Consider the following 12,205-nt stretch of genomic DNA (forward strand, 5'->3'; position numbering starts at 1 on the left):
CTTTGTGCTTTGATCCTCTCTTTCCACCAGTCAGTTCCCACTGAGCTGCTTCATAGCTTGTTTCATAGTTAATTTGTTTGGACATCATTAAAAGTATTAGGGCTCCAGGCAATGAGGACATGCCAGTTACTGTGTCAAGTGATTTAATTTCAGGGGCGGACAGTAGGAAGCAGTGATTTAAACTGCTTAAAGGCTTTTACCTCTTGCCGCTGAAAAATATGGAGAGAAACCGATCTGCTCGCAAAGGCTGATCGAGGTTCAAGGAGGTGCTTTTCTAGATCATTTATTTTGGGTGCTCAGCAGATGCTGAGACATAAACTGTGCATGTGAAATACCAGCTTAAGCGGCTCTGTCATGCTGAAGCTTCTAATAGAGCTTCAAACCACTACAACAGAAGGTAGGAAACACAGTCTGCTGGGAAGTGTGGCACTTTACAGCATTTTTTTAAAGCATTCACTTTTGTTTGCTGGAGCTTTCCTTGCAAAGTACTGGATCTGCATCCCAACGCGCTGCAGTTCTATACAAGATTTCTCAGTGTCATTTATTATTTCAAAAATAATCTGAAAAAGTAAGTATCCAGACTTGTCTACTCTAGGTCCATTCTCCTGGCATGTAACAGATAAAGCCTTTGGAAAGGCTTTACCATAGTCTTAGATATATTTTATTCTATAAATATATATTGCAATTATCATAATCAGAAGTAATAATTAATAATAATGTAATATACTATATATTAACAGCTATCTATTAGTTATACCCCACACGCTTTCAGGCAGGTGGCACTTATACCAGCCAATTATGTCCTTTGGTGGTAATCTTAACCCAATTTCCCAACTGTCCAGAGGCTCCTTTTGCCTAAAGGAGCACTGACTTCTCTACTAATTCTACCTTTAGCAGAACTGTGCAACTTGGCAATATTAAAGTCAGCAAAACTCTGAAGTACAGATCTATTTTTCAGGTTTAAAAATGCACACACGAGGGAATTCTCACAAGGTCAGCACCACTGAGCTGGGGTAGGATTACAATCTCCCTCGGGGGCAAAGAGCTCAAAACAGGACCAGTAAAGCTGTACATTGTACAAATACAGTAAAACTATCTCCTTAAGGAAAACGTGCACCACACAAAGACGAGATTTGCTGACATGTGGGCTTTGGCATCACACGTCTTTTCCTGTTCTTGCATGATGCAGTTATCAGAAACCTACTGTGCAGACCTGACTTTAGCTACACTAGCAAAGCCGCTATTTTTCCAGTACAAAAGCAATTACCTAAGAGTTTCTACCGGCAAAATTAAAAGGATAAAAAGAAATCAGACCGCATCAGCATCAGAGTGACACAAATACCACTTCCAAGTTAGCTCCACGGAATAGCTGTACAAAAGACATCGACAGGTTTTGAGTGGAAAGTTCAGGCATCCAGCAAATACAGGAGCATCTGGTGTGTGGATCAGCAGGAACAAAGCTTTTCAGAATAAAACTGCAAGGGGGAGAAATGCTAGTGTCTGTGAAACGGAACAAGTGATACATGCACAGACGAGCCAACAAACCTTTTCACAAGTTAACGCCACTAGTGCAGGTGTGAAGTTACTTTTTCTTTCCCCCTAAAGATGAGAAAACACAATTGTGAAAACAGAGATGCATGCAAACAAGCTCGTAAGGCTTAGGCAGATATAAAGTATGTAGATCTAGCACTTGGGAATAAAAAGCCATTAAACCTCCTTATCTAAACAGCAACATAGAAGTTTCAGACCAACTGCTGGGGAAAAAGAAGGAGGGGAAGGAGAGGGGAAGGAGAGGGGAAGGAGAGGCGAAGGAGAGGGGAAGGAGAGGCGAAGGAGAGGGGAAGGAGAGGCGAAGGAGAGGGGAAGGAGAGGGGAAGGAGAGAGGAAGGAGAGGCGAAGGAGAGGCGAAGGAGAGGCGAAGGAGAGGGAAAAGAGAGAAAGGAAAGAAAGGCAGAACAGAAAAGGAGCAAAAACTTATCCCGCTTGCTCCATTTCCCAGGGTGACGGGCACTGCTCTGCAAGGAAAACGGGACATTTGCTGCTGCAATCCCTGAGACACCAAGTAGCAAACCTGAAGGCAACCAGCTACAAATTCTACTTTAACTGTGTTCATTCATCACATAGAATTGGAGTGGAGACCAAACTAGAATGAAGGATTCAGCCTTCTTCCCATCACTCTCTCACAAACACCCAGGCTCAGTTCAAAGGTTTTGTATTAGGTGATCATCTGCATGTGTCTGCCTAGAACTGTCCTGCTGCTAATAACTTCTGAAGCCGTTGGCCAATTCAAATCCAATCTCACAATAGCCCAGAGAAAATTATGCTTTATGAAAAAAAGAAGCTGGATAGGGCAAAGAAACAGGAACAGTCTCCTTACGTCCACCTCTTACAGCAAAGAGTTTTTGACTGAGAACAAAATCAGTGTCAGCTCATTTGCAATACGCTGGCTGACTCACACAAGAGGGGGATGGAAACGCACCCCTTGCCTTAAACAGAAATGTGGTGTATGATTATGCTGTGGCTTAAATGACCCTGAGTACAAACACAGCACTGCTGACAGAACCTGATAAAACAGGTCAGGTACTTGAAATCTGTTTCTAAAGTCCCATATGAAGCCCTAAGCAAATAATTATTCTGTGGCGGTCAAATTCAATGGTAATTCCACTTGTGACTAGAAATAAGGCAAAACAGGGAAAATATTAAGAACTACTGTGATGGAATGCTACTGGCAAAAACTGGAGCTCGCAGCTCCCATTCAGCAGCTTTTCTTGCTAACTTACAAATAGATGATAGTTCCTTTTACATACCTTGTGAAACCAGACACAGCAATATCTTCTCCTCCCTCCAGCTCCAACTCCTGTCTCAGAGCACGAACTGAGCCCCGAGTCTTCTGCAGAGATTAAGCGTCGACTTCCAGAATCCCAGTTCCAAAGGCAAGAGATTCACTTTGGCAAAAGCACCAGCAACACCCCACATTGCTCAAAGAACACCTTAAAAAGCGTATGTCTGTAGTATTTGTTACAGAGAATGGACCAAGTTGTGTAATGATCGCTCAGTTCTCTTCGAGATTGTCTCAATGGTATCACTATCACAGTATCACAGTATCACAGTATGTTTGGGATTGGAAGGGACCTCAAAAGATCATCTAGTCCAATCCCCCTGCTGGAGCAGGAACGCCTAGGTGAGGTCGCACAGGAATGTGTCCAGGCGGGCTTTGAATGTCTCCAGAGAAGGAGACTCCACAACCTCCCTGGGTAGCCTGTTCCAGTGCTCTGTTACCCTCACTGAGAAGAAGTTCTTTCTCAAATTTAAGTGGAACCTCTTGTGTTCCAGCTTGATCCCATTGCCCCTTGTCCTATCATTGTTTGCCACTGAGAAGAGCCTGACTCCATCCTCATGGCACTCACCCTTTATATATTTATAAACATTAATAAGGTCACCCCTCAGTCTCCTCTTCTCCAAACTAAAGAGCCCCAGCTCCCTCAGCCTTTCTTCATAAGGGAGATGCTCCACTCCCTTAATCATCTTTGTTGCCCTACGCTGGACCCTCTCCAGCAGTTCCCTGTCCTTCTTGAACTGAGGGGCCCAGAACTGAACACAATATTCCAGATGGGGTCTCACCAGGGCGGAGTAGAGGGGAAGGAGGACCTCTATAACCCTGCCCAGTCTAAAAGCTGGTTATGATTCCATGAGAGGTTGCCATCGAAGATGAAATCTATATTAGAGGAAGATAAACCTTTTATCAGACAAATTTAGCTGGACAAACAGTGCTGTGTACTGGGCAAAACATTCCTCCCGGCTCTTCCCGCTCCTGATCAACTCGTATTATGCTGCCAGAGACTCATTAAGAAAACCTAAACCACTAGTCATTGACTTTTAACCCTTACTACAGTATTACATGAAATGGTCTTTCTCTAGGAGTTAAACATATTGCCCTTTCCTTCGTGCCAAGATTATGAGATTAAGAGAAACTAAGTAGTTTTTATTTACACTCTGTAGCTATGAAAACATGAAACAGAACTACTGTAAGATTACAACCACCTTCATAGAATCCCAGAATGTCAGGGGTTGGAAAGGACCTGGAAAGCTCATCCAGTGCAATCCCCCCATGGAGCAGGAACACCCAGCTGAGCTTCCACAGGAAGGGGTCCAGGCGGGTTTGAATGTCTGCAGAGAAGGAGACTCCACAACCTCCCTGGGCAGCCTGGGCCAGGCTCTGACACCCTCACCGGGAACAAGTTTCTTCTCAAATTTAAGTGGAACCTCCTGTGTTCCAGTTTGCACCCATTGCCCCTTGTCCTGTCACTGGTTGTCACCGAGAAGAGCCTGGCTCCATCCTCCTGACACTCCCCCTTTCCATATTGATCCCCATGAATGAGTCCCCCCTCAGTCTCCTCCAAGCTCCAGAGCCCCAGCTCCCTCAGCCTTTCCTCACACGGGAGATGCTCCACTCCCTTAAAATGCCATTTGTTCGAAAGCAAATAAGCGAAAAATCACAAGGTCCTATTTATTAGATCTGTTCCCTGTAGTCAAATATGCACCTGCTCACTTTAATGATGATCACCCGTTCTTGGTATTTGGTTTTTATTTAGCATGGCAGAGCCTACACCAGTCTTGGAGTGGGAGCCTGTTCTGGCCCAAACGCGATGAACAGAGCAGTTAACCCAATTCTGGTCTCAGCATCTCTCCTGCTGTAGCGTTAGAGGCTGCAGAGTTCAGTTTGACTCTCAGATCCCATGCTGGCAAATATGAAGAACCTCAACTTTCTACTTATGAAGTGAGAACACCGGAGAGAGAAGCCACTGAGAAACCACAACCATGGAACCCCCCCGAGTTACTCTTAGGATCACTCCTAGACTAGAGCTACAAAATACCTCAAAGCAAATGTTTACACTTTGCTCCATAAAATACAGTGGGGAAAACAGTGGGAGGAATCTAGCAGGCCAAAAAAGATGACATTTGTGTAAATATCTGCCTCCAACCACTCAGTTCCTAACCTTGCAGGATTTCAAAGTCCATAACTTCTTTTAGCACACCAGCTGCTTCTCCTTCAGAAACGGTGACAGCAGGCAGTGTGAAAAAGACACGACTTGGAGACAAACCAGTTTTATTTAAAAACATTTATATATATTATACACAATATTCCAAGTTAAAAGAACATTATCAAAATGCTAAGTCAAAAGTTAAGAAATTCCAGAATTAAGATCGCCTAGACAATCTTAATTTGAACCTCTTGTGTTGTGCGTATGCTACCACATCAGTTACATGATCACCTATGATTTTTTGTGCAGGACCTTTGCCTCGTTCACTGTAGAGGGTGGATGATTCTTGGTTAATGAAGAGCGATTCAGTATTTGTTTTCTCCTTGTTGTTTCGCATGCAGCCCGTTTCTGACAACTTGCCTCCACGGGGACTTACTCAGAGACAGCCGAATGCTTTATCACAGAACAAGACCATTTCATCTCTGCTTAGTTTAACCCACTTTGCCAAACTCAAACTCTACTCTGAGTGTACATGATTAATTTATTCATGGCTTTTCTAAGGTTCACATTACTAATGCATTTTTGATGAACTCACTGTCCCAACATTTCCATTTTATCCGGGCTGATGAGTGAAAAAAATACTAGAAAGTTTCTGTGTTGTTAAAGTCTACGTTAATTTCAGATACCAAATTTAGAAGACAAGGCCATGCTTTTTGTAGACTGCTTATGTGGGGCTCTAAAATCTAAAAACTCAGGTCCAGCTGCAGCTCTAAGTATAGAGTGCTGTTACAGATCAGATATTGCTTCAAAATGAGTACCCAGAAAAGGAGGAACATTTAGTTAATGAACACTTCATAAGAGGTTTCATTTGCAGCAACTCGGTATTAGAATTCCAGTAGTAAACGCAAAAATTAAATCAAATTTTCCTAGGCTGCATTTAGCTGCATTAACGAGACCTAGTGATGTGGTTATCAACAGAATAAGCCGTACAAATGCACTCAGATCCACAGACTCAAACCACTCAAGTGCCAGACCAAAAAGACGGTGGGGAGAAGGGGAAAAGCACCTACAATCACCAGGATGAGGGGTTTCATTACTCTCTTTCCATCGAAATCCATGTCAGACATGCTCATGTATGTCAACTAACCTGCTGAGACCATCTCCTTTTTTCCTGTGCTTTAAATCGATGTGTGGTATATATTTCCAAACTTCTCCAACCAGTGAAGCTGTGTAGAAGAGTCAAAGACTTTTTCAGAACATAGTCTGCCAGCCCTCCAGTTTATCCCTGAACTGGTATGCTTTGTGTGGACCAGTGCAAGAAGGGGTGAGACTCTTTGTCAGTGGGCTTCACTTGTTTGAGTTGGGAGGAAGGGAATGGCAAGGGGTCTGTGGTTCCACGCCAGGTTGCTGAGGCACACGTGCTCCGAGCATTTTGCCATTTCACAGAATCCCAGAATGTCAGGGGTTGGAAAGGACCTGGAAAGCTCATCCAGTGCAATCCCCCCATGGAGCAGGAACAACCCAGCTGAGGTTCCACAGGAAGGTGTCCAGGCGGGTTTGAACGTCTGCAGAGAAGGAGACTCCACAACCTGCCTGGGCAGCCTGGGCCAGGCTCTGCCACCCTCACCAGGAACAAGCTTCTTCTCATATTTAAATGGAACCTCTCGTGTTCCAGTTTGAACTCATTAACCCTTGTCCTATCACTGCTGTCACCGAGAAGAGCCTGGCTCCATCCTCCTGACACTCCCCCTTTCCATACTGATCCCCAGGAATGAGTCCCCCCTCAGTCTCCTCTTCTCCAGCTCCAGAGCCCCAGCTCCCTCAGCCTTTCCTCACACGGGAGATGCTCCACTCCCTTCAGCATCTTGGTGGCTGCGCTGGACTCTCCAGCAGTTCCCTGTCCTTCTGGAACTGAGGGGCCACAACTGGACACAATATTCCAGGTGTGGTCTCCCCAGGGCAGAGCAGAGGGGCAGGAGAACCCCTCTCAACCATTCCTTTCAGGTCCCTTCCCCTCCATCACTGCCAAACAGCCTCTGCTCCAGCAGCTTCACATCTGACTCTTTATTTTCCCCATTTTCCTCACCAGACACGATCAGTGTCCACGTTCCTGTTCTGGTCTCTGAAGTCATTCCTCTATGGACTGGACTCAGCTGCTTCTCTCTCAGATCCTCCCCCACCCTGGAGAAGCACATTCCCTAAATGAGTGTTTCCCTGGTAAAGCAAATCTTTTCCAGTTTCCCTGTATGTACTGACTCCTCAGCCTCATCACCCTTCCCAAAGTCCTTAACCAAACAAAGTGTCTCTCGTCTCTCACTCCCAGTCTCCTTGCTGCATCAGTCCTGGCCTTTCCAAGTATTAATAATACACCTAGTAATCAGTAATACAACTCAGCCTGCCAAAGTCCAGAGTTACCAGTGCTACAAGACCTCTTCTGATGCAGGCCGCTGCATGGTCTGCAGAGATGAAAGCTGCAGATGCTTGGGCCTGAGGGCAGGCTGTGCGCAGGGCTGTCCACATTGCTAGAGAAAACCTTGTTTCCTGAGCTCGCTGATGTTGCCCAGAGGTAAAAATTCCTCAGTTCCTAAATTCATGTTCTCCAACTACCCTCTGAAGGAGACTCTGCCATGACTTGTAGAAAACTAGCACGTTTATCCTCACAGGCTAACATTAACTTTCCTGAGCAGCCCATAGGCTGTACCACATTTATAACTTAGCCAAAATTGGGTATATTTTAATAAAGAGGGGGGAAAAAAAACCACTAAGGATGACAAATTTCACCACTTCATCAGCTTTGAGTTCACACTTCAGGAGCAGAAGCACTAATGCCTTAAGAGGGAAAGACTAATAAACCCCAAAACATGCACTGCTGACATAGCATTACATGTTGGGCAAACTGCCACCAAACAATTGCAACCGAAAAAATGGGCTTAAGCAAAATGCTTGGGGAAACCCCAGGAACAGAAGAGCAAACTGATGATGATCAGTTAAGTGATACGAGGTCTTGCGCTCAAATGGATGATGCTTTGCTGTTTGTACGTCAGGAAGGTGGCAGGGTACACAGACACCCCTGGCGTGGTGCAGAAGAATAAGGGACACTGACACAGTGAGAATCAGTGTCAAGGGAGAAGAGGAAGTACACAGATCTTCTGACACGGGAAAAGAGCAGAGACAGGAAAGAGGAAAACATGGGGTTTCTGGCTGCAGGATGTCCCTGAAGTGTAAGAAGAGAGAATGGGCTGGGAAGGTGGCTTGCAGATTATTGCAGGCAGAAGCATCTAGTTCAGGCTTCAAAGAAATGCTGCGAATGACTGGGAAACAAACACCCAGCTGTCCTCCAGAAACCTAAGAGAATTTAGCGGTTTTCAGCCCTCTTTGCATATTCTTAAACCTGGCCTCCTCTCAGGCTGGTGCCCATCAGCACATGGCACTGTGCACTGGAGACTGTGATTTAACGAGCTTCTCCTGTCTAAAATAAGCCAAAATGTTAACACCGTTCTGTGTCCCAATATGATCACAGAATCCCAGAGTGTCAGGGGTTGGAAGGGACCTGGAAAGCTCATCCAGTGCAATCCCCCCATGGAGCAGGAACACCCAGCTGAGGTTCCACAGGAAGGTGTCCAGACGGGTTTGAATGTCTGCAGAGAAGGAGACTCCACAACCCCCCTGGGCAGCCTGGGCCAGGCTCTGACACCCTCACCAGGAACAAGTTTCTTCTCAAATTTAAGTGGAACCTCCTGTGTTCCAGTTTGCACCCACTGCCCCTCCCAGCAAGAGAGGAGCTGCTGCAGCTTCCCTACGGAAAGAAAACGACAAACTGCTAACCTGAGGTCTGCCAACTGTTGAACGGGGCTTTCTTCTGCTCTGAAAGCTGCTCTATTTCCATTACCCTTACAAGAATATGTATCTATTGCATGAATGGGAGATACTGCCCAGAGACACGATTGGTGTTTAAATTTAACCGGCACTCTACATGAGGCAAGAGAGGCAACAAAAGAAAGTCCACAAAATGACAAGGTTGGTGCTGGCAGAGATCTATTCTGGGATTACTCACGGTCGTTTCAAAGAACATGTCAGCTTCTCTAACAGTTCTGACCTTTGCAATACAGCAGCGTAAAACAAGATGTCCTTATCCTACATGCATTAGAATGCTCATAATGTATTTCACGTTTCCAGAATGTTCACTGTTTGATTCAAGCTGTTTTGAGGAGATTTTTGATCTGGTAAAAGAAATACATTGACTCTCTAGCCACCAGCACTTGGACTAGAAATTTATGTAGATATACACAGAAGGAGTTGACCTCAGTGGAAAAATCTAGATTTATAATCACTGGTGCTGAACAAGAATTTATTCCTCACCAAGTAGACACAAAAGCAGAACTGCTTCATGGTAGGAAAAGAAAAGTTGCTATACAAGATCAATCACCTTGTTTATGCAGCCCAGTTTTCTGATGCTGGTCAGTCCCAGATGCTTTTCAAAATGCTTTTACACTTGCAGAGAAAAATAAATACAAGAAATCTACCCAAAAGGGAATTTCCCCTTTACATGTGTGTCTTACAACCAGAGGCCACCATAAAAACCTGCTGCCTATAACTGCGGATGTTTGCGTTCCCACATGAACACTGACACCTTCACTGAAACCCTTCAAGGCTTTCAACATACTCACAGCAATGAGTTCTACAGGAGAATAATGTGCTGCGTACAGAAGCATTTCCCTCCATTAATATTATCTGGAATGCCTTCCAATTTCACTCTCAAAAAAAAATGGTAGAGGTTATTTAGGAATTTCTGACTGACTTCCTCAGTTTTATGTATTTTCCACAGTCCTACCACAGCCCCTCTTGGTGCCTTCTTTCTGGAATAAAGAATTCAGGGACTGTCTTTGACAGGCGCCATTTCACAGATACCCACAAGCAACACCAGTGGAACAGTGTGATAATTCCCACCAACGATGCCTCTGAAATCTCAAAGCTCATTCCAGGTTTTATGATCAGGCTGCATTCAATTAAAATGAGCGGTACTGATAGATGTTGCAGCAGTACTAGGGTAAGCCATTCTTACATTATGTACTCATCCAGGAATAGACTGCTAACTGATTCTTTTTTTAAGTAAATTTTATCTCTCCTAATAAAATCAAACCTTCTGGTAAGGATTCAAGAGCAACACCACAAAAGCACTGAAACTTTCTGCATAATGCGATTTCATTCTATTATGTTTGGCTATAAATTCTGTTCTTCCCTCGCAGTCAATAGTTATAACTTTATCCAATGAAGAGGAATTTGATGGCCTCGCTTTGATGAGAAACTTTGCTTTTAGTATATATGCTTGCTCGGTTCTAAATAAGGAAAGCCATATTCCTTTCTCACCGCACCAAGGTGAAACGGTGACCCATTACACCTAACTGACCTGTTTCAATCTCTACATAATAAGAATATACCACCTTAACAACAATATAGGCATTGAATGTAAAAGCTATAAAAAATTACCTTGGGCGTAATCACCTTGTATCGTGTACCTTCATCCCAGTGCCACCCAGCGTGCTTTAATATATCACTGTTTGCAGCTTAAATTTCTTAGAGAAAGGACAATCGGGAAACCCGAAAAATCACTAATTACAACATTGGAAATAGAAGCAGCAATGGAAATGTCAACAATCTGACTGGGCCATTGGAGATTTTGGCGATGATAAATAAGGAACATTTCACTGCAGACTGGGAGAGAAGCTTCGGGCCATTTTTCAAAGCTTGAAGAACTTCTCAAGGAGCTACAAATGTTCATTTTTCTTCTATGTCTTCAATTACTGTCAGAACGTACTGTGGTCTTCCTAATGGCTCCCACGAACTTCAAATAGCTTTCATTGCCAAGAGATCACAAACACAAAGATGCTCTGGTCTAAATCCTATTGAAATCAATGGGACTTGGGTGTTTGGGTGTCATGGCTGATTTGGATCTGTGGGCTTAACCACGATATTGAGTATTTATTGAAGCGGTGATTTTCTGGAGGAGATAGGGCTACACCGACAAATACTGTTGCTGTAGTGGGTGAGTGTTCTGACAAAGGCACAATCTTCACACTGATGGAGCTTCTGATCAGCTACAGGCCTTGAAATACAGAAGATTCAGGAAGTGGCAAATTTGAGAGCGTGAAAAATCTCAGTGTATTAGTCATACTGGATTAAGAACAAATATTTGGGGAAAAAAGTCAATGTAACTCAAAAATACATTAAACCATTTCCAGGCAATCCTTATTGGCTTACTTATGAATTCATAGGCAAAGTGTTGGAGAGAGTTAAATGTAAAGATGGCAGAAACTACCCTTGCACTAATATAAACTGGTAGAAATCCGTATTACCAGGCCTATGTATATGTATGCATATAAATATGTATGTATACACACACATTATATATAGCTTTTTCAGCTGACATAAGACACTTCAATAAGAAGCTGTGTATAAAAAGACATGGAAAATGAAGTTTTATGATATGCATAAGACAGAAAATTTCAGTCAATAAGAAAAAAAGAACATAAATAAGGGCTAACCAGACCTGCACAAGACTTTGTCAGGCTTGTTATCTTCCATTGCTAGCTGGCAATACAGAGGAATTATTAAAAAAGAAAACCAAAGAAAATATCTCAAACTATACATACAGAAGAGACGGCGTCTCTGTTGAAAATCAAGCCTCTGCACACCTGAAATGGAAGCTAGACATCAATGTCAGTCTCCAGGTAATAAAACGCAGGTTCTCTTCAAGCCAAATACACCATTTCAAGTCTAAAGCACAGCTTCTCGCTGTGTTTCCAGCATGTCTGTATTGTAGTAAAGATGTGACGCGCTTTTTCTCCGCTCCATTGATTTGCCCTATAAAAAGAACCAACTGCAACCACAATTCTTCTCTCTTGCCATGAATGTTGTTTCTCCTGACGTGATATCCTGATTGATACCATCTCAAAGCCAGAGGCACTTCATTAAGAAGTTGCAATCATCGTTTTGACTGTTTAAACCTTTCACTGCCAAAGTTGGTTAATCTCTCTGCAAACTGCAGGAAGGATAGCTATTCCCTAGGTAGGTGCAACTTATTCATTAACTGTTTGAGCCATTTTTGGGTGCACAGCAGCCAGGCTTTCCTGCAGCTTTATGCTAACCGGACACATCAGGCCTCTTGGCTCTGTTGCAGCAATCCATTTGGTTCCTGATTTCCCCTTCATCTGGTATCATGTTCC

This window comes from Patagioenas fasciata, chromosome 11 (genome assembly GCF_037038585.1).
Source record: "Patagioenas fasciata isolate bPatFas1 chromosome 11, bPatFas1.hap1, whole genome shotgun sequence".
NCBI classification, from domain to species: Eukaryota; Metazoa; Chordata; class Aves; order Columbiformes; family Columbidae; genus Patagioenas; species Patagioenas fasciata.